The sequence below is a fragment of the Aotus nancymaae genome, unplaced genomic scaffold (genome assembly GCF_030222135.1).
Source record: "Aotus nancymaae isolate 86718 unplaced genomic scaffold, 86718_ANA_hifiasm-v0.15.2.pri h1tg000029l, whole genome shotgun sequence".
Taxonomy (NCBI): Eukaryota; Metazoa; Chordata; class Mammalia; order Primates; family Aotidae; genus Aotus; species Aotus nancymaae.
The window spans coordinates 26746754-26774190 of record NW_026988442.1 but is presented as its reverse complement, the minus strand read 5'-3'; the positions used below and the strand labels follow the sequence as shown (position 1 = coordinate 26774190).

At 45.7% G+C, this 27437-nt stretch overlaps 1 non-coding gene across 1 annotated transcript; it reads left to right on the top strand.

Moving 5' to 3' along the window:
* Positions 1-13057: 13057 nt before the first annotated feature.
* Positions 13058-13161, top strand: LOC135277038 (U6 spliceosomal RNA). Its single transcript, XR_010344650.1, has one exon. It is a non-coding gene; the product is annotated as a U6 spliceosomal RNA (small nuclear RNA).
* The last annotated feature ends 14276 nt before the right edge of the window (positions 13162-27437 follow it).

Below are 27437 nucleotides of genomic sequence, written 5' to 3'. Positions count from 1 at the left end.
CTGGCCGACATAGTGAAACTCCCACCTCTACTAAAAATACAAAAATTAGCTGGGCGTGGTGGCTCATGCCTATAATCCCAGCTACTCAGGAGGCTGAGGCAAGAGAATCACTGGAACCTGGGAGGCAGAGGTTGCAGTGAGCCGAGATTGCACCACTGCATTCCAGACTGGGCGACAGAGTGAGACTCTCAAAAAAAAAATAGCACAAAATTTACATTATTTATCTCCCCTAGGAAAGCTATAATAAAATAGCCATCATTTAGGGAACTGCTGCTGTGAATAAGCTGCTGTGCTCACAGAAAAATACACCATGACACTCTCAGTTGCATCAATACAGATTCCGTGTATCAGGCTCTGTTCTAGGCACTGAGGATCCAGCCGTGAAAAGACCAACACGATTTAAACCCTCGTGGAACTTCTTGGGACCTGCACTGACCAACATAGTGAGATAGAAGGGACGCTGCACACGCTCTAGCGCTCATACCTTGAAACACTTTGCAGCTTCCATTTTCACTCTTTAGGAACTCTGCCCTGAGACCATCATGCTGGAAGAAGCCCTGAAAGAAAAACCACAGGGTGAGAGAGACTTAGCCACCTGGCGGTCCCAGCTGAGCCTTCAGCCACATGCAGCTTCATGAGCAAACCCAGGTGATACCAACAGAAGAGCCATGCAACCACCCAAAGACTCATAAGAAATAACAGGCCAGGCTCAGTGGCTCACGCCAGGAATCCCAGCACTTTTGGAGGCTGAGATGGTCAGATATCTTGAATCTAGGCCGGGCACAGTGGCTCATGCCTGTAATCCCAGCACTTTGGCAGGCCGAGGCAGGCAGATCACTTGAGGTCAGGAGTTCAAGACCAGCCTGGCCAACAAGGTGAACGCTCATCTCTCCTAAAAATACAAAAATTAGAGCCGGGCGCGGTGGCTCATGCCTATAATCCTAGCACTTTGGGAGGCTGAGGTGGGTGGATCACCTGTGGTCAGGAGTTCAAGACCAGCCTAGCCATCATGGTGAAACCCCATCTTTAAAAAAAAAAAAATACAAAAATTAACCAAGTGTGGTGGTGTGCGCCTGTAATCCCAGCTACTTGGGAGGCTGAGGCAGGAGAGTTACTTGAACCTGGGAGGTGGAAGTTGCAGTGAGCTGAGATGATGCCACTGCACTCCAGCTTGGGCGACGGAATAAGACTCTGCCTTGGGGGCTGGCGGGGAGATCCCTTGAGTCCAGGAGTTTGAGACAGCCTGAGCAACACGGTGAAATCCCGTCTCTATAAAAAATCAGTCGGCCGGGCGCGGTGGCTCACGCCTGTAATCCCAGCACTTTGGGAGGCCAAGGCAGGCAGATCACGAGGTCAAGAGATCGAGACCATCCTGGCCAACATGGTGAAACCCCGTCTCCACTAAAAATACAAAAAATAGCCGGGCATGGTGGCACGTGCCTGTGGTCCCAGCTACTCGGGAGGCTGAGGTGGAAGAATCGCTTGAATCCAGGAGGCAGAGGTTGCAGTGAGCCGAGATTGCGCCATTGCACTCCAGCCTGGCGATAGAGCAAGACTCCATCTCAAAAAAAAAAAAAAAAAAAGTCAGTCGTGCATGGTGGCACAGGCCTGTAGTCCCAGCTACTTGGGAGGCTGAGGTAGGAGGATTGCTTGAGCCTGAGAGATGAGGTTGCAGTGAGTTGCAATCAAATCACTGCACTCCAGCCTGGGTGACAGAGAGACACCCCATCTCAATAAATAAATAAATAATAAATAAACAGTTCCCATTTCTTTTATTGAACAAATTCCCAGTACATCATTCAGTGTCCAACTTGGGGTGGGGGTGTGATTTTTTGGGGGGGACCTAATTTATCTCAGATTATAGAGATTCAAGCCAAGATCAAAAGAGCTGGTGGTTGGTGGTTGTTTTTGAAAACTCATAGCTAGATCCTCAAAAGTTAATAAATGCAACATGATTTAAAACTCAGCCTTTTCTTAGTGTGTTACAAAAGAACACAAAAAAGAATTGCATTTCATCACTCCTGTGACTTAAGAAGAAAGCTACCAAACAAGTCAATTAACTTGTAAGTGAGGGCCCAGTCACGTGGTGGAGAGAATCTCCTGCCCCGCACAATCACTTACAGAGGAGTGGAGTCAATAACAGCCAAAGATTTCACCTGAGAGTTGTCAAAATGTTTAAATACGCCATTACAGTGTGCAAACAGGACTTTATCTTCAGCTCCAAGCACATCAAAACCGCTGGTTTAATTCCAGCAGCTTATGCTTTCAAAGGAGTATTAAGTGAAGGATGGGCTGAAATCTACACCTTCACCTAGGCCGGTCAGCAAACCTTTTCCCTGGGCTGAGTCCAGCTTCTGAACTTTTGTACAAAATCTCCAGCGCCCACTGTCACAAAAAGCTGAAGACCGGTCTTAGGACCAGCGATGGATCCAGGTTTTGTGGTACCCGAAGCTTAGACAATTTGGGGGAGCCTTCTTTAAAACAAATACAAAATTTTAAGTACAAAATTAGGTATAAAGGTGAATGTTTAGGCCAGGCACAGTGGCTTCTGCCTGTAATCCCAGCACTTTGGGAGGCCGAGGTGGAAAGATTGCTCAAGGCCAGGGGTTCAAGATTAGCCTGGGCAACATGTGAGACCCTGTCTCCACAAAAGATTTTTTTTAATTAGCCAGGTGTGATGGCATGTGCCTGCAGTCCCAGCTACTTGGGAGCTGAGGCAGGAGGATCACTTGAGCCAAGTAGGTTGACACTGCAGTGAGCATGATTGCGCCACTGCATTCCAGCCTGGGAGACAGAGTGAGTCCCTGTTTCCTGCCTCAAAAACATAAATAAAGAAGAAGAAAAGGTTGAATATTGAAAGTAAGAACAGGACCAGATGCAGTGGCTCACACCTGTAATCCTAGCACTTTGGGAGGCCAAGGCAGGCAGATAGCTTAAGCTCAGGAGTTCGAGACCAGCCTGGCCAACATTGTAAAACCTTGTCTCTACTACAAATACACACACACACATACACACACACACACACACACACACACACACACATACAAATTTAGCGAGGTGTGGCAGTGTGCACCTGTAGTCCCAACTACTTGGGGGCGCTGAGGTGGGAGGATCACTTGAGCTCAGGAGGTTGAGGCTGCAGTGAACCAAGATCACACCATTGCACTCCAGCCTGGGTGACAAAGTGAGATCCTGTCTCAAAAAAATAAATAAAATAAAATAAGGGCCGGGCGCGGTGGCTCACGCCTATAATCCCAGCACTTTGGGAGGCCAAGGCGGGTGGATCACGAGGTCAAGAGATCGAGACCATCCTGGTCAACAAGGTGAAACCCCATCTCTACTAAAAAATACAAAAATTAGCTGGGCATGGTGGCACACGCCTGTAGTCCCAGCTACTCGGGAGGCTGAGGCAGGAGAATTGCTTGAACCCAGGAGGCGGAGGTTGCAGTGAGCCGAGATCGCGCCATTGCACTCCAGCCTGGGTAACAAGAGCGAAACTCCGTCTCAAAAATAAAAAATAAAAAAATAAAAAATAAAATAAGAAACCTCAGAAAAGTCATGGGGCTATGTTAGCCAGACTCCAAAATGCCCTCCAATGAGCCAGTGATCCTTTGCCTCCTGGTGTGCCACCTTGCACAGTACCCTCCTACATTGCACCAGGGCAGTCTGTATGACAGGCGAAATCTGGCAGAAGTAATGGTGCATCATGACAATACCACTGCTGTCTTGATTTCCCTCTCTCTGTCTCTTTTTTTTTTTTTTTTGAAATTGAGTCTCACTGTCACCCAGGCTGAAGCGCAGTGGCACCATCTTGGCTCACTGCAACCTCCACCTCCTGGTTTCAAGCAATTCTCCTGCCTCAGCCTCCCAAGTAGCTGCGATTACAGGCGTGCACCACCATGCCTGGCTAATTTTTGTATTTTTAGTAGAGATGGGGTTTACCATGTTGGCCAGGCTGGTCTCAAACTCCTGATCTCAAGTGATCTGCCTGCTTCAGCCTCCCAAAGCACTGGGATTAGAGGTGTGAGCCACCGCACCCAACCACTCTTTCTTATTTATTTATTTATTTTAAAAAAAGATGGGGTTTCACCATTATGGCCAGTCTGGTCTTGAACTCCTGACCTCAGGTGATCCACCCACCTCGGCCTCCCAGAGTGCTAGGATTACAGGCGTGAGCCACCGCGCCTGGCCCACTCTCTCTTTCTTAAAGCTTGTGTCTTGGTTTCTCTCTCTCTCTCTCGATCTCTCTCTTAATCTCTCTCTCTCGATCTCTCTCCAGCCCCAAAGAGGCTTCCAGTGGCTGCAGCCCAGCCAATAGCATAGCATGACTGCAAACAGGGGAGATACCTGAGGCAGAACCACCCAGCAGAGCCACTCTGAATTCCTGACCCGCAGAAACTGTGAGATAAATGTTTTTTTTTTTTTTTTTTTTTTTTTTTTTGAGACGGAGTTTCGCTCTTGATACTCAGGCTGGAGCGCAATGGCGCGATCTCGGCTCACTGCAATCTCCGCCTCCTGGGTTCAGGCAATTCTCCTGCCTCAGCCTCCTGAGTAGCTGGGATTACAGGCACGCGCCACCGTGCCCAGCTAATTTTTTGTATTAGTAGAGACGGGGTTTCACCATGTTGACCAAGATGGTCTCGATCTCTTGACCTCGTGATCCACCCGCCTCGGCCTCCCAAAGTGCTGGGATTACAGGCTTGAGCCACCGCGCCCGGCCTGAGATAAATGTTTATTGGGTTAAGCTGCCAGATTTTGAGGCAATTTGTTACACAGCAATAGATAGCTAATACAGTGGCCTTCAGAGACTCACATTCCTGTCTCCTCAGATGGTTTTAGGTCATTATTTATTTACTTAGTTACTTACTTATTTTTCTAGACGGGGTCGTGCTCTGTCACCCAGGCTGGAATGCAGTGACTCAGTCATGGCTCACCGCAGCCTCAAACTCCCGGGCTCAGGTGATCCTCCCACCCCAGTTTCCTGGGCAGCTGGGACTACAGGTGCATGCCCCTGAGCCCAGCTTTAGGTAATTTTCCAGAAGCGTTCACACACAAATGCTTTCTCTTCGCAGCCTGGCTTCTATCCCCACTGAAAACTCCTTCCCATGCACAGCGCTATTGAGTCCTTGCTTCCTAGAGGAATATGGAACACTGAGTAGGAATTCCAGCTATATTTGTTGATCACATGGATATATAAGAGCCTTGCAAGAGTGATATTTCATCCTTATTTTATAGATCAGGAAATGGAAACTCAGAGATGTTAAGAAACTAGCTTAAGATCACACAGCTAGAGACGGACTAAGTCTTAATTCCTCAATGGAAAGATTTTAGAGCCTGTAGTGTCAATTTCTTTGATGCTTTCCATAGCACCAAGTACATACTAAATGCTTAATGCAGATTGACTGAAAGACTTAATCGTGTGGGATGGGTGTGGTGGCTTGTACCTGTAATCCTAGCACTTTGAGAGGTTGAGTGGTTGGATGGCTTGAGCCTAGGAGTTCAAGAACAGCCTGGACAACATACTAAGACCCCATTTCTGCTTAACAGTGTGGTGGCTCACACTGCACCTGTGGTTCCAGCTACTTGGGAGGCAGAGGTAGGAAGATCGCTTAAGCCAGGTAGGTCAAGGCTGCAGTTAGCTGTGATCATCCCCCTGCACTCCAGCTTGAGTTACAGAGTGAGACCCTGTCTCTTAAAAAAAAAAAAAATTAAGTTAATGGCATGGCATATCTTTATCTAGTTAGGTAAATGTCTCTTTAATATAGAAACAGGAGGCCGGGCACATTGGCTCATGCCTGTAATCCCAGCACTTTGGGAGGCCAAGGCAGGCAGATCACTTGAGGCCAGGAGTTCGAGACCAGCCTGGCCAACATGGCGAAACCCTATCTCTACTAAAAATACAAAAAATTAGCCAGGAATCATGGCGCATGCCTGTCATCCCAGCTACTCAGGAGGCTGAGGCAGGAAAATCGCTTGAGCCCAGGAAGCGGAGGTTGCAGTGAGCCAAGGTCGCAGCACTGAGATTCTATATAAATATAGGAACCATGGTGGGGAGGCAGGGCAGAAAGTAATGTGTTATAATACTTTCTTTCTCACAAACACTAATGGAGCATTGGGAGAATTTCGTGAAAAAAGCTAACAAAAACCACTTCAAAAGTGTCCAGACACTAAAATTTAAAATAAAAAAGGGTTCATATTTCATTTCATAAGCGATATTAAAAAGTTGACTTTGTTGGTTTTAAAAGCCTATGTAAAAGCAGTTGTAGTTCATGTCCCACTCTTTTAAACAGTAACAGCATCTCCGGATTGACGCACACAGCTAGGGGTCTAACCACCCAAGAGTAACCATGGGCAATTCTGGGATGGCACTTTCTTCCCTTCAAGTGGTCACTGGAGTTGGCCAAGGTCAAAAGTTAACCAAGTGTTCCAGCAGCCTGGGGGTTGTGGTGAATCACGTGACTGCCCTGCTTTCCTCTGAACCCTCCAATTCTCTGAAATTGCAAGGATTTAGAAGGAGTGTGGATATTCTAATTAGGTCATGTGAAATTTAATTTTGCAGTGGTGAAATTTGCAAGGTCTTCTAAATGTGCACGGAATAAACATGAAGCCTTTGAAAATTCATGGACTTCTTGGCTGAATTATTATTCACAAAAGTCTCTTCAGCTCCAAACACAAGGTCTGGGACATATTAGGTGGTCGATAAATTAATCAAGTTGTTGACGTGAATGGGAGTTAATTAGACATCTAAACGAGAATGGATCACGTAGTATTTACACAAACTCCATCTCCTTTATCAACAAGGCCTCTGGACTCTGTGCTGTCTGATCACAAGGATTTCATTCTCCTCTTTACCTAGGATACTCATGATCTATTGATTTAACCTCCTAGTATCTCTTCCCCACTTCTCTGGAAACAGGTCCTTAATTTCTTTCTAGGATTCTATCCCTCCCCATCTCTAATCTATGTGTTTTGTTTTGAAGACGGGGTCTAGCTCTTTCACCCAGGCTGGAGTGCAGTGGCACAATCATAGTTCACTGCAGCCTTGAACTACCTGATTCAAGCAATCCTCCCACCTCAGCTTCCTGAGTAGCCGGGACTACAGGTACATGCCACGACACCTGGCTAATAATTCAATTTTTTTTTCTTTGTAGAAACAGGGTCTTACTGTGTTGCCCAAGCTGGTCTTGAGCTCCTGGGCTCAAGCAATCTTCTTGCCTCGGCCTCCCAAAGAGCTGAGATTACCAGCATGAGCCACCACACCTGGTCTCCATGTGTTGTGGAGGGCTGATTCCACACCTGGCTCCAGAGATGAGCGTGCACCTGAGCCTGGCTAACCAGTGTGCTCAATTTCTCTGGCCACATTCATTAGATCAGAGAGACACACATGACCTAAGCTGACCCAGTGAGGGTCAATCCCTCTCTCCGTTTAAAAAATAGACTATTCGCCGGCCGGGCACAGTGGCTCACACCTGTAATCTCAGGACTTTGGGAGGCCGAGGCAGGCGAATCACTAAGTTAGGAGATCGAGTCCATCCTGGCTAACATGGTGAAACCCCGTCTCTACTAAAAAATACAAAAAAATTAGCCAGGCATGGTGGTACGCACCTGTAGTTCCAGCTACTCGGGAGGCTGAGGCAGAAGAATCACTTGAACCCCGGAGGCAGAGGTTGCAGTGAGCCTGGGCGACACAGCACAACTACATCTCAAAAAGAAAAATAGATAAGTACAGTGGCTCATGCCTGTAATCCCAGCATCCTGGGAAGCTGAGGTAGGTGAATCACCTGAGGTCAGGAGTTTGAGACCAGCCTGGCCAACATGGTAAAACCCCATCTCTACTAAAAGTACAAATAAATTAGCCAGGCGCGACCTGGCACCGTGGCTTACGTCTATAATCCCAGCACTTTGGGAAGCCGAGGCAGGTGGATCATGAAGTCAGGAGTTCAAGACCAGCCTGGCCAATATAGTGAAAACCTGTGGTAGGGGACACCCGTAATCTCTGCTACTCAGGAGGCGGAGGCAAGAGAATCACTTGAACCCGGGAGGCAGAGGTTGCAGTGAGCCAAGTCACGCCACTGCACTCCAGCCTGGGCAACAGAGAGACCTGTCTCAAATAAATAAAGAAATAATATGGAGAGCTCCCATATACCCTGTCTCTTCACATGCACAGCCTCGCTGACTATCAACATCCTGCACCAGAGTGGCACATTGTTACAGTTGATGAACCCCACAACACCTTATTGTGAATCAACGTCCGTAGTTTACATTAGGGTTTGCTCTTGGTGTTACGCAATTCTGTGGGTTTTGACAAATGTATAGTAAAAGGTAAGCACATGATGGTATCAGACAGAATACTTTCATTGCCCTAAAAATCCTCTGTGTACCACCTATTCATTTCCTCCTTCCTTTTTTTTTTTTTTTTTTGAGGTAGAGTCTCACTCTGTTGCTCAGGCTGGAGTGCAGTGGTGCGATCTCAGCTCATGAAAACTTCGTCTCCCAGGTTCAAGCAATTCTCCTGCCTCAGCCTCCCAAGTAGCTGGGACTACAGGCACATACCACCACACTGGGCTTATTTTTGTATTTTTACTAGAGACGGGGTTTCACCATGTTGGCCAGGCTGGTCTTGAACTCCTGACCTTGTGAACTTCCCACCTCAGCCTCCAAAGTGCTGGGATTACAGGCGTCAGCCACCTCACCCGGCTCATCTCCTCCTCCCTAACCCCTGGAAACTGCTGATATTTTGACTGTCTCCATAGTTTTGCCTTTTCCAGAGTGTCATGTAATTGAAATCATACAGTATGTAGCCTTTTCAAGTTGGCTTCATTTGATAATAAGCATTTTAGGTTTGCTATGGCTTAACTACTGTTTGTCCCCACCAAAATTTATGTTGTGACTTTGTCCCAATGAGGTAGTGTTGGTAAGCGGTCCCTTTAAGGGGTGATTAGGTCATTAAGATGGATTAAGGTCTTTCTCATTTCCTTGAGTTCTTGATCCCATGGGATTGGACTCGTTAGCTCCGAAGCAGGTTGTTATAAAGCAAGACTGCTTGTTGTCTTGGTCACTTTGCACATGTCTGCTTCCTCTTCTGTATCATGTTGTTCATTCATTTATTTGTTTGTTTGTTTGTTTTTGAGTTGGAGTCTCACTCTGTTGCCAGGCTGGAGTGCAGCATCTGGATCTCTCTCGCTGCAACCTCCACCTCCTGGGTTCAAGCGATTCTCCTGCCCCCGCCTCCCAAGTAGCTGGGATGACAGGCACCGACCACCACACCCAGCTAATTTTTGTATTTTTAGTAGAGATGGTGTTTCACCATGTTGGCCAGGATGATCTCAAACTCCTGACCTCATGTGATCTGCCTGCCTCGGCCTTGCAAAGTGCTGGGATTACAAGTGTGAGCCACCACGCCCAGCCCATTTGTTTGTTTTTGAGACAGGGTCTCACTCTGATGCCTGGGCTGGAATGCAGTGGCATGATCACAGCTCACTGTAGCCTTGACCTCCTGGGATCAAGCAATCCTCCCACCTCAGCTTCCTGAGTAGCTGGGACTACCGGTGTGCACCACAATGTCCAGCTGATTTTTAAATTTTTTGGTAGTGATGGGTCTCACTCTGTTGCCCAGGCTGGTCTTGAACTGCTGGGTTCAAGCAATCCTCGCCCCTTGGTCTCCCACAGTTTTAGGATTAAAGGCATAAGCCACCATGCTCAGCCTGGTTTTTTTTTTTTTTTTTTTTTAAATAGATGAGGTTTCACCTTGTTGGTCAGGTTGGTCTTGAACTCCTGACCTCAGGTGATCTGCCCGCCTTGGCCTCCAAAGTGCTTGGATTACAGGCATGAACCACCACGCCCGGCCAGCCTGTTTGTTATTTACAGACAGGGTCTTCCTCTGTCACCCAGGCTGGAATGCAGTGGCACAGTCATAACTCACTGCAGTTTCAAACTCCTGGGCTCAAGCCATCCTCCCTCCTCAGCCTCCCCAGTAGCTGAGACTACAAGCCACTATGTCCACCTAATTTTTATTTTTTTTTGTTTATTTATGTTTGAGATGGAGTCTCACTCTCACCCAGGCTGGAGTGCAGTGGTGTGATCTCGGCTCACTGTAACCTGTGTCTCCTAGGTTCAAGTGATTCTCCTGCCTCAGCCTCCCTAGTAGCTGGGATTACAGGCATGTGCCACCACACCCAGCTAATTTATTTGTATTTTTAGTAGATGTGGAGTTTCACCATGTTGGCCAGGCTGGTCTCAAACTCCTGACCTCAAATGATCCACCTGCCTTGGCCTCCCAAAGTGCTAGGATTACAGGTGTGAGTCACTGTGCTTAGCCATTTTATTTTTATTTTTGTAGAGAAGGGGTCTCCCTATCTTGTCCAGGCTGGTCTCAAATTCCTGGCCTTAAGTAATCCTCCTATCTCAGCCTCCTGAAGTGCTGGGATTATAGGTGTAAGCTACTGAGCCCAGCCAGAAGTTCGATTTTTAAAAGCTAAATCCCAGCCAGGTGTGGTGGCTCACGCCTGTAATCCAAGCACTTTGGAGGCCAAGGCGGGCAGATCACCTGAGGTCAGGAGTTCAAGACCAGACTGACCAACATGGTGGGACCCCCGTCTTAAAAAAAAAAAAAAAAAAGCCGGGCACAGTGGCTCACGTCTGTAATCCCAGCACTTTGGGAGGCCAAGGCGGGTGGATCACGAGGTCAAGAGATCGAGACCATCCTGGTCAACATGGTGAAACCCTGTCTCTACTAAAAATACAAAAAATTAGCTGGGCATGGTGGCACATGCCTGTAATCCCAGCTACTCAGGAGGCTGAGGCAGGAGAATTGCTTGAACCCAGGAGGCGGAGGTTGCGGTGAGCCGAAATCGCGCCATTGCACTCCAGCCTGGGTAACAAGAGCGAAACTCCGTCTCGAAAAAAAAAAAAAAAATTAAAAAGAAAAGAAAAAACAAAAGCTAAATTCCACATCCTACAGATCTTAGACAATCCAGCCTCCAGAATCTTGAGCTAAATAAACCTCTCTCCTTTATAAATTACCTAGTCTCTAGTATTTTGTTATAGTAACAGAAGATGGACTAAGACAAGATTTCTCTACATCTCTTTATGTCTTGGCAACTTATTTCATTTTTTTTTAACTTATTTAATTTTAACACTGAATAATATTCTTTTTTTTTTTTTTTTTTTTTTTTGAGATGGAGTCTCACACTGTCACCCAGGCTGGAGTTCAGTGGTGCAATCTTGGCTCACTGCAACCTCTGCCTCCTGGGTTCAAGTCTTTCTCCCACCTCAGCTTCCTGAGTAGCTGGGATTACAGGTGTGTGCCACCATGCCTGGCTAATTTGCGTGTGTGTGTATGTATTTTTAGTAGAGATGGGATTTTGCCGTGTTGGTCAGGCTGATCACAAACTCCTGGACTCAGGTGATCTGCCCACCTCGGCCTCCTAAACTGCTGGGATTACAGGCGTGAGCCACTGTGCACGGCCAGCAATGAATAATATTCTCTTGTCTGGATATACTAAGTTTATCCATTCACTTACTGAAAAACAGCTTGGTCGCTTCCAAGTTTGGCAATTACAAATAAAGCTGTTATAAACATTTGTGTGCAAATGTTTGTGTCGATGCAAGTTTTTGATTCATTTGGGTTAAATTCCAAGGAGGGCAATTGCTGGATCATGTAGTAAGAGCATTGTAGTTTTAGAAGAAACCGCCAGACTGTCTTCCAAGGTAGCTGTGGCATTTTGTATTTCTGCAGCAATGAATGAGTGCTCCTTTTGCTCAACATCTTCACCAGCATTTGGTGTTGTCATTTTAAAAAAATTTTAACTGGCCGGGTACAGTGGTTCACACCTGTAATCCCAGCACTTTGGGAGGCCAAGGTGGCCAGATCATCTGAGGTCAGGAGTTCAAGACCAGCGTGGCCAACATTGTGAAACTCTGTCTCTACTAAAAACACAAAAATTAGCCAGGTGTGGTGGCATTCGCCTGTAATCCCAGCTATTTGGGAGGCTGAGGCAGGAGAATTGCTGGAACTTGGGAGGCGGAGGCTGCAGTGAGCTGAGATTGCACCATTGCGCTCCAGCCTGGGTGACAGAGCGAGAGAGATACTGTCTTAAAAAAAAAAATTAGCCATTCTAGGCCAGGCATGGTGGCTCATGCCTGTAATCTCTCAGCACTTTGGGAGGCTGAGGACAGCAGATTACTTGAGCCCAGGAGTTTGAGACCAGCCTGGGCAACATGGAAAGACACCATTCCTACAAAAAGTTAGCTGGGCATGGTGGCACACACCTACAGTCTCAGCTACTTGGGAGGCTGAAATGGGAGGATTGCTTAAGCCTAGAGAGGTGGAGGCTACAGTGAGTTATAATTGCACCACTGCACTGCAGCCTGGGTGAAAGACCCTGTCTGAAGAAAAAGGAAGAAAGAAAGAGAGAGAGATGGAGAGAAAAGGAAGGAAGGAAAGGAGGGAGGGAGGGAGAGAGGGAGGGAGGGAGGGAGGAAGAGAGAAATGAAAATAAAGAGGCCAGGTGCAGTGGCTCACGCCTGTAATCCCAGCACTTTGGGAGGCCAAGTGCCAACATGGTGAAACCCCTATTTCTACTAAAAATTCAAAAATTAGCTGGGTGTGTTTGTGGGTGGTTGTGGGTGCCTGTGGGTGCCGGTAACCCCAGCTACTCGGGAGGCTAAGGCAGGAGAATTGCTTGAACCTGGGAGGCGGAAGTTGCAGTAAGCTGAGATTGCACCATTGCACTGCAGCCTGGGTGACAAGAGCAAAACTCCATCTCAGAAAAGAAAAGAAAAGATAAAGAGAGAGAAGGAAGGAAGGAAGGTAGGTTGGTTCACAGACTGAAAACCCCACAAATGGCTCATAACCTATAAAAATAAGATCAACTCTGATCAGAAATGAATTTAGAACAATGCAGTGACACTACTTTTTCACCTGTCAGCTTGGCTAAATGAAAAAATAATGTGGCCCGGGTGTGAGGAACGTGGCACTGTCAAGCAGACTCAACTTTGGATATAGTCAAAGAGACAGGACAAACTGGTGGCTTCAATGAGATGAAAGTTTACTTCTGTGCTCGCTTTAGCATATATACTAAAATTGGAACGATTCAGAGAAGATTAGCGTGGCCCCTGCGCAAGGATGACACACAAATTTGTGAAGCGTTCCATATTTTTTTAATAAAAAAATAAAATAAAATAAAAAGTTTACTCCTCTTCTCATGTAAAAGAAGTCTGTAGATTAGTTCTCCAGGGCTAGTATGGTGGGTCCTCTTTTGCCAGAAACCTTGTTTCTGTCTGGCTGCTTCATCTAGCACTCCATTCTAAAATCCACATGACTCAAGATCGTGGCTGGAATGCCATCCATCAAATCTGCATTCCTGGCAGCAGGAAGCGGGAAGGGAGAGAAGGGTGCACCCTTTCCTTTCTGGAAGCCTCTACTCATGCCAACTTGTATCTCACTGGCCAGAACTTAGACGTATGACTAAGCTATAAAGTGACACTACTTTTTCACCTAGACCTGACTGCAAGGGAAACTGGGAAACTTAACCTTTATTCTAGGTGGCAATGTGCTAGAATAAAAATTGGGAAACTGGGAAACTTAACCTTTATTCTAGGTGGCAATGTGCTAGAATAAAAATTGGAATCTGGCCAAGCACAGTGGCTCATGCCTATCATTCCAGCCCTTTGGAAGGCTGAGAACGGAGGACCACTTGAGCCCAGGAGTTCAAGAACAGCCTGGGAAGCATAGTGAGACCTAGTCTCTACAAAAAAAAAAAAAAAAAAAAAAAATTTAGAGGTGGGGTTTCACCATGTTGGCCAGGCTGGTCTCGAACTCCTGACCTCAAGTGATCTGCCCACCCCGGCCTCCCAAAGTGCTGGGACTATAGGTGTGAACCACCACGCCCAGCCACCCATTTTTATTTTTTTCAGGGACTATAGGAAAGGTGAAAGCTTCATTCTTAGGCATTTCCCCTATGGTAGCCCACCGAGGCCCACAGCAGTCAACCTTACATCCCACCACAAGCAATCATGGTAGAAAAAGAACATGTCTTTTCCAGGATTTCTAGAAAACATCTCAGAACTGACTCTCATCGGACTCTCTTAGGTCACATGTCCCTCTTTCAGCCAATCACCATAGCCAGAGCTGAGCTCTGTTGGTGTCCGGGCTGACCTGAGTCACCTGCTTATCCCTGGAGCCCATGGGTGGCAGTCTGCCTCACCAGAACCACAAAGACCAAGGGGGCCAAGGAAACCCCCCAGGAAACCTAGTGCTGTTTGCAGAAGGAAGAGGAGGGGTTGCTAGGTAGACTGAGCTACAAACATCTACCACAGTCATGCAGGGAACTGGGGGAGGGCCACCCCAGAAGCCCACAATTTCCTAACGCGAAGTTCACTGCTCACACAGCCACCCCAGCTCTTTCCGTTGCCTAGGAGCTCATGTCAAAGAAATCACAAAATGTAAACACGGGCTAAAGGAGAAGTAATCAGAGGAGAAGAGTAGGCGAAGGGAAGAGGTTCAGGGTGGGAAAACAGCCTGCGCTTGGACTTTGTTACCATATTCACCTTGTCAAACGTTTCTAAACCTGATGAATGACATTCCAGAGGACTGAAATAATTGGCACATGTGACTGAGGAAATGCTGTCAGTAATCGCTGAGAAATTGTGGAGAGTGGGAGCAACTGGAAGACTGGAGTTGGGCAAATGTATGTCACTTTTTTTTCTTTTTTTTTGAGATGAGTCTCACTCTGTCACCCAGGCTGCAGTGCAATGGCACGATCTTGGCTCACTGCAACCTCCGCCTCCAGGGTTCAAGTGATTCTCCTGCCTCAGCCTCCCAAGTAGCTGGAATTACAGGCGCCGGTCACCAGGTCCAGTTAATTTTTGTATTTTTAGTAGATTCGGGGTTTCACCAGGTTGGCCAGGCTGGTCTCAAACTCCTGACCTCAGGTGATCCACCTGCTGCAGCCTTCCAAAGTGCTGGGATTACAGGCGTGAGCCACCGTGCCCAGCCGAAATGTACATAATTTTTAAAAGCTGAGTCCCAAGCCCTGCAGACTGATTGGTTTGGGTAGTTATTCTTCCTCTTCCTCTTTTTCTCTTTTTTTTTTTTGAGACAGAGTCTTGCTCTGTCACCCAGGCTGGAGTGCAATGGCGAGATCTCAGCTCATTGCAACCTCTGCCTTCCTGGTTCAAGTAATTCTCCTGTCTCAACCTCCCAAGTAGCTGGGACTACAGTCTGCACCATGGCACCCAGCTAACTTTTGTATTTTTAGTAGAGACAGAGTTTTGCCATGTTAGCCAGGCTGGTCTCAAACTCTTGACCTCAGGTGATCCATCCGCCTTGGCCTCCCATAGTGTTGGGATTACAGGTGTGACCCACAGTGCCCGGCCTCTTTTCTGTTGCTTCTTCTTTTCTTCCTGTCTCCGTTTATTTTTTTAAAGATGGGGTTTCACCAGGTTGGCCAGGCTGGTCTCGAACTCCTGACCTCAAGTGATCCACCCACCTTGGCCTCCCAAAGTGCTGGGATTACAGGCGTGAGTCACCATGCCCGGCCCTTTCTCTCTCTCTCTTTTTTTTTTTTTTAAAAAAGTCGTAGTTTTACCATTTTGGTCAGGCTGGTCTTGAACTCCCGACCTCAGGTGATCTGCCCACCTTGGCCTCCAAAGTGCTTGGATTACAGGCATGAGCCACCACGTCCGGCCTCTTTCTCTCTTTTTTTAAAAGACAGTTTTATTGCTGTGTAATTTACATGCCATAAAATTCACTGCTTTGTGTGTGTAATTTGATTATTTTTAGCAAATTTTTAATATACTGAAGCTTTTTCATCACCCCAATAGGAACTCTTAGGCCTACTTATCCTTAATCTCTGATCCCACTCCTAGCTCCAGGAAACCACTAATCTACTTTCTGCTCTAATACATTTGTCTTTTCTGGCAGGGCGCAGTGGCTCATGCATTTAATTCCAGCACTTTGGGGGGCCGAGACAGGCAGATCACCTGAGGTCAGGAGTTCAAAATCAGCCTGGCCAACATGGTGAAACCCCAACTCTACTACAAATACAAAAATTAGCCACACGTGGTGGCACATGCCTGTAGTCCCAGCTACTTCGGAGGCTGAGTCAGGAGAATCACTTGAACCTAAGAGGTGGAGGTTGCAGAGAGCCGAGCTCACACCATTTCACTCCATCCTGAGCAACAGAGAGAGACTCCGTCTCAAAAAAAAAAATTGCCTTTCTTTTTTTTTCTGAAACAGGTTCTTGCTGTTGCCCAGGCTGGAATGCAGTGACATGATCATGGCTCCTTGCAGCCTCGATTTCCTGAGCTCAAGTGATCCTCTCACCTCGGTCTCCCCAGCTGTTAGAACCACAGGCATGCTACTGCACCTGGCTAATTTTTTTATTTTTTGTAAAGATGGGGTCTTGCTATGTTGCCCAGACTGGTCACAAACTCTTGGGCTCAAGCAATCTACCTGTCTTGTTCTCCCAAAGTGCTGGGATTACAGGTATGAGCCACCTCACCCAGCCCCATTATTTTCATTTTAGTGTATGTGTATATATGTGTCTACTGAGTCACAGTATAAAACATGTATTTTGCTGTGGATCATTGTCCAAAGGTTGAAAACACAGTTATTTACTGTCCTCTTATTACCTAACTTTTTATGTGGGTTTATTGTCTCTCATAAACCAAGAACAAAACTTTCAGAAGGCAGTTTCCTTGTATCCTTGTTTTATCAGTGATTAAAAAAAAAAGTACGAGTGTGTTCTTCCCACTATCAAAACAAAAACAGAAAGCTTTGATTCAGTCTTAGTAAAAATTAAAAGCAATTCTAGGGCTTCTTGTTAACATCTAGTACTTGGAACTTTCTGTCAAATAAAGGAAAGCAGGGGCGGATGCAGTGACTCACGCCTGTAATCCCAGCACTTTGGGAGACTGAGGCAGGAGAACAGGAGAATCGATCACTTGAGCCCAGGAGTTCGAGACCAGCCTGGGCAACATAGCAAGACCTCATCTTAAAATATTAAAAAATTAAATGAGAAATAAAAGGGAAAGCGAGTTGTGATACATTTTCATTCTGATGGCCTCACCAACACAGTGCACAGGAGAGACCCAGACAGATGGGATGAAGGCTTTATTTTTGTTTATGGAGGCCACAGCTTTTTAAAATATTCTCTAAGAAGAAGCAAGAACATTTGCAATCTAATTTTGAGTTCTTCGTAAGCAATTTCATTTTTTTAAAGTCCTCATGGAATGGTCATTCAATATTAAATAAGAACTTTCTATTTCTAGAAGCATGTGAAAGATTGTTTTATTCTTTAATCTAGAACAACAATCTGTAAACTGTTTATGTAAAGGACCAGATAAATATTTTAGGCTTTATGGGCCCTCGGTCACATTGACTCAACTCTGCTAGTGTCAGGCAAAGCAACCATGGACAGAATGCAAATGAATGGGCAGGACTGTGTTCCATCACACTTTATCTGTGGACACTGAAATTTGAATTTGACATAATTTTCTTTTGTCACAAAATGTTCTTGTTTAACCACCACCCCCTTCTCAAAATATTATTCTTTTTTGGGTTGTTTTCAAATGTCCAAAACTGTGAAAACCCGGCCAGGTGTGGTGGCTCACACCTATAATCCCAGCATTTTGGGAGGCTGAGGCCAAAGGATCACCTGAAGCCATGAGTTCAAGACCAGTCTGGCCAACAGGATGAAACCTCGTCTCTACTAAAAATACAAAAATTAGCTGGGCATGGTGGTGTGCACCTGTAATCCCAGCTACTTGGGAGGCTGAGGCAGGAGAATTACTTGAACCTGGGAGGCAGAGGTTGCAGTGAGCCAAGATTGCGCCACTGCACTCCAGCCTGGCACCTGGAGACAGAGCAAGACTTTGTCTCAAAAAACAACAACAACAAAAACTGGACCCATTACTTATTTCTGGGATAGGAAACCATGCAGCGGCACAGGGTCTCAGTGGGGAAGATATTTTCCTTTGTGCCTTTTGAATTCTGAACCAAGCTGAAATTATTACCCATTCATAAAACAAAATTTAAAAAAATGTTAAAAGGTAAGCAAATTTCTTTCCCTGTCACATACTTTTTCTTTGCACAGCCAATGAGCACAAATGGTTTTTAGTTCAGTTTTTTGTTTGTTTGTTTGTTTTTAATAGAGGTAGCATCTCACTTTGTTGCTCAGGCTGGTCTCGAAAAGGCATTTTTTTTTTTTTTTTTTTTTGAGACAGAGTCTCACTGTCGCCCAGGCTGGAGTGCAGTGAGTGGCGAGATCTTGACTCACTGCAACCTCCGCCTCGCTGGTTCAAGCAATTCTCCTGTTTCAGCCTCCTGAGTAGCTGGGACTATAGGGGTACGCCACCATGCCTGCCTAATTTTTGTATTTTTAGTAGAGACAGGTTTTCACCATGTTGGTCAGACTGGTCTCAAACTCCTGACCTCAGGTGATCCACCCGCCTCCACCTCCCAAAGTGCTGGAATTACTGGCGTGAGCCACTGCACCTGGCCTGTATGACTACTTTTGAGCTACAACTGCAGAGCTGAGTCACTGCATCAGAGCCCTCTAGGCCTGCAAACTTAGAGTATTTACTGTCTGCCCCATTAAGTAAAAAGTTTGCTGACTCCAAGTATAGATGTTCTTGAGTTTTCGCAAACATCACTTGATAATGAACATTTAGCGTTCATCCTAAATGTTCGTAGCTATAGATAACGCTGTGATGCATAACCTGCCCATGTGTAATTGTCCATGTTTGCACCTTTCTCGAATGTAGGATAAATCCTAGAAGCAGAATTGCTGGGTTAAAAGGTATGTGCATTTGTAATTTTGATAGAAATTGTCAAGTAATTTCCAGAGATTATATCAGTTTACATTTACTCCCACCAGCAGCAGATAAAAGCAATCAATTTCCCAACACATTTTCTGACTTAGTCTGTTATCAGGCTTTTTGATCTTTGTCAAAGTGGCAGGTTAAAAATGGCGTGTCGGTATAATTTTAATTTTCATTTCTCTTATTGGGAGTGTATTTCTGTCCTAGGGCTGCAATGACAAATTACCACAAATTTAGTAGTTTTAAACAACAGAAACGTGTTCTTTCACAGTTCCAGAGACTAGAAGATCAAAATCAAGGTGTCAGCGGGGCTGTACTCCCTTCTACGTCTCTAGGGAAGATTCCTTCCTTGCCACCTGTACCTTCTAGAGATTGCCAACAATTTTTGTTTTTCCTTAGCTTGTAGATGCATTACTCCATGCTCTGCCTACACCTTCACCTGCCTTCTCCCCTACATGTCCATGTCTCTGTGTCCAAATTTTTCTCCTTTTTCTTTTTTGAGATGGAATCTCCCTCTGTCATTCAGGCTGGAGTGCAGTGACACGATCTTGGCTCACTGCAACCTCCACCTCCCAGGTTCAAGCGATTTTCCTACCTCAACCTCTGGAGTAGCTGGGATTACAGGTACACGCCACCACACCCGGCTAATTTTTGTATTTTTAGCCCAGACAGGGTTTTACTATGTTGGTCAGGCTGGTCTGGAACTCCTGACGTCAGGTGATCCGCCTGCCATGGCCCCCAGAAGTGCTGAGATTACAGGTGTGAGCTACGGCGTCCGGCCTAAATTTTAAAATCAGCCTTTGATTTCAGTTGCTTATTAAATACATTTACACTGTTTATGACACCAACCTTTTCTCTTTTTTTCCCCTTCCTTTGTTTTTTCTTCCTTCTTTCTTTCCTTCTCTTTTTCCTCCCTCCCTCCCGTCCTCCCTTCCTTCCTCACTCTCTCTCCCCCTCACCCCCTCTTCTCTTTCTCTTCTGTTTTTTTTTTTTTTTTTTTTGAGACGGAGTTTCGCTCTTGTTACCCAGGCTGGAGTGCAATGGAGCGATCTCGGCTCACCGCAACCTCCGCCTCCTGGGTTCAGGCAATTCTCCTGCCTCAGCCTCCTGAGTAGCTGGGATTACAGGCACGCGCCACCATGCCCAGCTAATTTTTTGTATTAGTAGAGACGGGGTTTCACCATGTTGACCAGAGTGGTCTCGATCTCTTGACCTCGTGATCTACTCGCCTTGGCCTCCCAAAGTGCTGGGATTACAGGCGTGAGCCACTGCGCCCGGCCTTGTTTTTTTTTTTTTTTAATGCTTTACTTCCTCAACATTCTTCCTTTAACCCAAGTTGCTGTTTCAGATCAGGAAGATTAAGAGGCGATATATAACTTTTCTTAACATTTCTGTGAATTATTATCTTCTTTTTTGAAACAGAGTCTCGTTCTGTCGCCCAGGCTGGAATGCAGTGGTGCAATCTCAGCTCACTGAACTCCACTTCCCAGGTTCAGACCTCCTGCCTCAGCCTCCTGAGTAGCTGGGACAGCAGGCATGTGTCACCACTCCCGGCTGATTTTTGTATTATTAGTAGAGACGGGGTTTCACCACATTGGCCAGGCTGGACTTGAACTCCTGGCCTCAAGTGATTCACTCGCCTTGGCCTCCCAAAGTGCTGGGATTACAGGCATGAGCCACCGCACCTTGCACTTTGCTGTGAATTATTCTACAGGAAGTGCAACTTGATCAGATCCTGTTTGTCAGTGGAGAAGCAAAAACAAACCAATACAAAACACACATCGGGGTTTCTTAGCACAAAGATGAGTGACAAAGGTAATTCCAGCTCTCTCAACACTCCTTCAATAAAGAGATACTATTGGCTGGGTGCAGTGGCTCACCCCTGTAATCCCAGAACTTCAGGAGGCTGAGGCGGGTGGATCACGACGAGGTCAGGAGTTTAAGACCAACCTGGCCAACATGCCGAAACCCCGTCTCTACTAAAAATACAAAAATTAGCTGGGCATGGTGGTGCATGCCTGTAATCCCAGCTACTCAGGAGGCTGAGGCAGGAGAATTGCTTGAACCAGGACCCAGGAGGTGGAGGTTGCAGTGAGCGAAGATTGTGCCACTGTACTCCAGCCTGGGCTAAAGAGCAAGACTCTGTCTCAAAAAAAATAATTAATTAATTAAAAATAAATAAAGAGATACTATATAGAAAGTGTTTAAGCCACAGCTTTAAATAGTGAGTAATTGATCGACTACCCTACTGTTTTTATACACTGCAAGACAGTAAAAAATTAGGTGTTCCTTGAATAATTGGAAGTTGAATAATGTACTTAGGTGTTACAAGAGTTTCCAGTTTCAATGCGAGAAAATATACCATAAATCCACAATTACATTTTCCTTTTAAGATAGAGTACATAGAGCTAGGTGAGGTGGGTTACCCCTATAATCCCAATGCTTTGGGAGGCTGAGGCAGGATGGTAACCTGAGGACAGAAGTTTGACACCAGCCTGGGCAACATAGTGAGACTCCAATATGTACAAAAAATAAAAAAATTAGCCAAGCCTGGTGGTACCTGCCTATAGTCCCAGCTACTCAGCAGGCTGAGGTGAAAGAAGAAGAATCACCTGAGCCCAGGAGTTCGAGGCTGGGTAACAGGAATGTTGATACATTTTCAACATTTACACACAGTTCCTTAACTTGAACCTGGTTGACATTGACCAGCTGAAGCCAATCAGTTTAAGATAAAGACCATTCACTTGTTCTACATTCCATTATTTTTTGATGTGTTGGGAGGGAGAGAGAAAGACAGGCTTTCAAGATCTGCCTAATAAATGCATTCAGTTGAATAAATGTGCTTTGAGTTAGAGCCACACCTTCTGAAAATTAAGGTCATGCAGGCTGGAGTGGCTCTGCCATTTATTAGACGTGTGACTTTGAGTAAGTTACTTAGATTCTGTGTGCCTCAGATTTCTCACCAGTAAGTGGGTGAAATAGCAATATCTGCCTATTGATACATGATATGTAATATTATTTTATATGTTATAAATATGTATGTATATATAAAATATATAACAGTAAATATAATAATATACAGTATACATACATCTATATAGTATATATACATAGATACAGTAATATATAGTGTGACTATATATAACATTAATATGTCACTATTAACTATTACATGTATTATAAAATACATTATATGTATAATATATAAATATAGTATATATTTGATAATACATAAATATTTATATAAAAGCATGTAGTGTTTGGTATATAGTAATGACTCAATTAATGTTTATTATTATTTTTTAATTTTATTTTTTTAACAAGACAGGTCTCTCTATGTTGCCCAGGCTGGTCTTGAACTCTTGGCCTCAAGCAATCCTTTGATCTCAGCCTTCTAAAGTCCTAGGATTACAGATGTGAGCCACCTCACCAGCCTAATATTTACTATTATTATTGGCATAGCAAGACTTCTCACACCAGACCACAGCATTCTAATCTCCCTAACTGTCCCATGATATTAGAAATGGACCATCACACTAGAAACGACCTTGTCCCAACCACGTTCCTGTACGGGCCCATTATCTCACATCCATATTTTTATCAAAAAAAAAAAAAAGAGGCCGGGCATGGTGGCTCACGCCTGTAATCCAAGCACTTTGGAGGCCAAGGCAGGTGGATCACCTGAGGTTGGGAGTTCAAGACCAGCCTGACTAACATGGTGAAACCTCGTCTTAAAAAAAAAAAAATGCCGAGGTGGGAGGATTGCTTGAGCCCAGGAGTTCAAGACTAGCCCGGGCTATAGTGAGACCTCCATCTCTACAAAACACAAATAAACACAAAAACGTTTTCTGGCCAGGCACAATGACTCACACCTGTAATTCCAGCATTTTGGGAGGCCAGGATGGGAGGATCACTTGAGCCCAAGAGTTCAAGACCAGCCTGGACAACATAGTGAGATCTTGGCTCTATAAAAAACAACAATTTTTGGCCAGGAGTAGTAGCTCACATCTACCTAGCACTTTGGGAGGCCAAGGCAGGCAGATCACCTCAGGTCAGGAGTTCCAGACCAGCCTGACCAGCATGGAGAAACCCCATCTCTACTAAAAATGCAAAATTAGCTGTGCGTGGTGGTGGGAGCCTGTAATCCCAGCTACTCAGGAGGCTGAAGCAGGAGAATCACTTGAATCTGGGAGGCAGAGGTTTCAGTGAGCCAAGTTCACACCATTGCACTCCAGCCTGGACAACAAGAGCGAAACTCCATCTCAGAAAAAAGAAACAAAACAGTGTTTTTGGACACAAAGGCCTTTATGGAATCACGTTAGATACCGGTAGTTGCATGTTTGAACTTGCTGGCTGTCAACCAGTTGAGAGAGTGCAGACAAGCGCATCTACGAGGTGTGTTGCTTAAGAACAACAAAGGAAGAGGCACGGAGTTCATGCCACTGGGCTGCACATTCTACGAATTTTTCTTCTGTTTCTATCATAGAAACACACATGGGGTAGGAAAGGGGGTTGAAAAGCCGGAGCTCAAGGATAGCTGGGGCCAGGCGCTGGCTCACGCCTGCAATCCCAGCACTCTGGGAGGCCGAGGCAGGCGATCCCTTGAGGTCAGGAGTTTGAGACCAGGCTGGAAACAACGTCTCTACTAAAAATATAAAAATCGGCAGGACAAGGTGGCAGGCACCTGTAGTCTCAGCTACCCAGAAGGCTGAGGCAGGAGAATTGCCTGAACCCGGGAGGCGGAGGTTACAGTGAGCTGAGATGGCGCCATTGCACTCCAGCCAGGGCAACAAGAGTGAAACTGTGTCTCAAAAAAAAAAAAAAAGAGCAGGGGTGTTGCTAGCATCTAGTGGGTAGAGGCCAGGAATGCAGCTACGCGTCCTACAGGGCACAGGACAGTTCCCCCACCCCCTGCTACAAAAAGTGATGTCAACAGTGCAGAGGTTTCTCAAGGAGAAAGGCTGTTGAACAGGCAGCTTCCTTCAACTAAGGGCAATTTCTGAAAAGGACTCATCAGAATGTGAGGCGGCAGCAGCCAACGCTGCTGGCAGCGAGGGGAATACACGCTGCGACCTGCAGAGGGAAGGCGGATGGCAGATCACAGCATCCCTGTCTTTTTTTTTTTTTTAATCAGGCAGCTTCCCACACCAGAATAGGTTCAGAGAGACTCCGCACCTGCCACATCTATTTCTTTTTCAGTCCTTTTTTAATTATGCAAATAATATTTGAATCCTAGCTCCTAATAAAAATTGAAATGATCCAGATCAGGGTTTCTCAACTTGGGCACCATTGCCATTTTAGGCTGGATAATTCTTTGCTGTGGGGCTGTGCTGAGCGCGGTGGACTATTTTGCGGTATCCCTGGCCTTGACCCACTGGATGCTGGTAGTACCCCCTCATCGCAACCATTTGTGATAACCCAAAATATCTCCAGACATTGCCCAATATCCCCTAGAGAGCAGAATCAACTACTCTGGGCACCCTACTGCCTATGGGGTAGCCCTGCTCTGCAAAAAGCAGGAGGAACACAAAAACAGCAGAATCACCCCCAGGGGAGAATCGTTCTAGGCAAATCTGAAATAGCCTTCAACTACGATTCCCAGTCTCAGGCCCTTCCCCTGAGTAACCACTGTCATGGGTTTTAGGTCAATCCTTCCAAATTTTTTTTTTTTTTTTTTTTTTTTGAGATAGGATCTCCCTCAGTCACCCAGGCTGGACAGCAGTGATGCGATCTCTGCTCACTGCAACCTCCACCTCTCAGGTTTCAGCGATCCTCCCACCTCAGCCTCCCAAGTAGTTAGGACTACAGGTGCATGCCACCACAGCCAGGTAATTTTTAAAAATTTTTTTTCGTAGAGGTGAGATCTCACTAGGTTGCCTAGGCTGCTGTGAACTCATGAGTTCAAGCCATCCCTCTGCCTGGGCCTCCCAAAGTGCTGGGATTACAGGTGTGAAGCATTGTACCCAGCCTCTGAAATTCTTAGTATGTATTTACATAGATGGGTACATAACTGCCCAGTGGATTCTCCTTGCCCACTGGCCAGATAAAGCTGATTTATTAAGACAGGAGAATTGCAATGGAGAAAGAGCTTAATACACCTAGAGTCAGCTAAGCGGGAGACTGGAGTTTTACTGTTACTCAAATCAACCATGCCCCAAATTTGGAGGCCAGGGTTATTCAAGGATAGGAGGCAGGAGGCTAGGGAATGGGTGCTGCTGGTTGGTTGGGGATGCAATCACAGGGGTGCGGAAAACAGTCCTTGTGCACTGAGTCTGCTTCTGGATAGGGGCCACAGAGGAGTCGCTGATCCAGGTGGAGTTACCTGGTAGTCACAAATGCAAAAATCTGAAAAGACATCTTGGAAGGCCAATCTTAGGTTTTTGTTTTGTTTTTTGTTTTTCGTTTGTTTGTTTGAGACAAGGTCTCACTCTGTCACCCAGGCTGGAGTGTAGTGGTGTGATCATGGCTCACTGCAGCCTCTCAAGTAGCCAGGACCACAGGTGAGCACTACTATGACTGCTATTTTTGTTTTGTTTTGTTTTTTGTAGAGACAGGGTCTCCCTATGTTGCCCAGGCTGTCTTGAATTCCTGGACTCAAGCAATTCTACCTTGGCACCCAAAGTGCTGGGATTACTGATGTGAGCCACCTGGCCCCATTCTTAGGTTTTTTTTAATAATAGTGATGTTATTTATAGGGCTAACTAGGGAAGTTACACATCTTGTGACCTCCGGAACAATGGCTGGTAATTATTTAATTATGGCTACATTTTAGCAGAATTTACACCCCTTTCATAATCTTAAACTTGTGGCCTTTTATTAGTTTTATAGAGGCAGTTTAGTTTAGGGAAGGGCTATTATTATTTAAACTATAAACTACATTTCTCCCAAAATTAGCTCACTCCACACTCAAGAATGACCAAGGACAGTCTGAAGTTTAAAAACAGGATGGGGGGCCAGGTACAGTGGCTCACGCCTGTAATCCCAGCTACTCAGGAGGCTGAGGCAGGAGAATCTCTTCAACCCAGAGGCAGAGATTGCAGTGAGCCAAGATCTTGCCACTGCACTCCAGCCTGGGTGACAGAGCGAGACTCCAACTCAAAAAAAATAAATAAATAAAACAGGATGGGGCCAGGCACAGTGGCTCATGCCTGTAACCCCAGCACTTTGGGAGGCCAAGGCAGGCAGATCACCAGAGGTCAGGCATTCAGGACCAGCCTGGCCAACATGTCTCTACTAAAAATCACAAAAATTAGCCATGCATGGTGGCACATGTCTGTAATCCCACCTACCTGGGAGGCTGAGACAGGAGAATCATCTGAGCCCAGGAGGCAGAAGTTGCAGTTGCAGAGATCACACCACTGCACTCACTCAAGCCTAGGGGACAGAGTGAGACTCCATCTCAAAAAAAAAAAAAAAAAAATGGAGTTGGATAGGTCAGATCTCTTTAACTGTCATAATTTTCACATTGTTATTATTTTTATAAAGGTGGTTTCAGATAGATACGTAACCACAGTTCATAGTAAGTATAGAATATCTTTGTTCTTTTTTTACATAAATGTAAAAATATAAATACCATACATATCTTTTTCTATAGATACTTCTTCATTTAAAAACTTGTGATTAGGCCGGTTGCGGTGGCTCACGCTTGTAATCCCAGCACTTTGGGAGGCCAAGGCGGGCAGATCACCTGAGGTCAGGAGTTTGAGACCAGCCTGACCAACATGGAGAAACCCCATCTCTATTAAAAATACAAAAATTAGCTGGGCACGGTGGCAGGCATGCATATAATCCCAGCTACTCCGGAGGCTGAGGCAGGAGAATCGCTTGAACCTGGGAGGCAAAGGTTGCCGTGAGCCGAGATCATGCCATTGCACTCCAGACTGAGCAACAAAAGTGAAACTTCCATCCAAAAAAAAAAAAAAAAAAAAAAAACTTGTATCTTTTTTTTTTTTTTTTTTGAGACAGAGTCTGGGTCACCCAGGCTGGAGTGCAATGGTGAAATCTCAGCTCACTGCAACCACCGCCTCCCAGGTTCAAGCGATTCTTCTGCCTCAGCTCCCTAGTAGCTAGGACTACAGGCATGTGCCACCATGCCAGGCTAATTTTTGTATTTTTAGTAGAGATGGGGTTTCGCCATGTTGGCGAGGTTAATCTTGAACTCCTGACCTCAGGTGACCTGGACTCAGCCTCCCAAAGTACTGGGATTACAGCTGTGAGCCACCACGCCTGGCTCTTTTTGTTGTTGTTGTTGAGACCAATTCTCCCTCTGTCATCTAGGCTGGAGTACGGTGGAGTGATTCTAGCTCAAACTATATATATGATTAAAATCAAACTCCTGGGCTCAAGCAATCCTCCTACCTCAACCTTCCAAGTCACTGGGACTACAGGTGCACGCCACCACACCCAGCTTGTACACTCTTACAGGCACTGAGGATGCAGAAGTTAACAATCCCAGATTTCTAAACAGGGAGGTTTTTTTATTAAGATGGAGTCGCTCTGTAGCCCAACCTCCACCTCCCGGGTTCAAGTGATTCTCCTGCCTCAGCCCTCCGGAGTAGCTAGTATTACAGGCACGCACTACCATGCCCAACTAATTTTTGTATTTTTAGTAG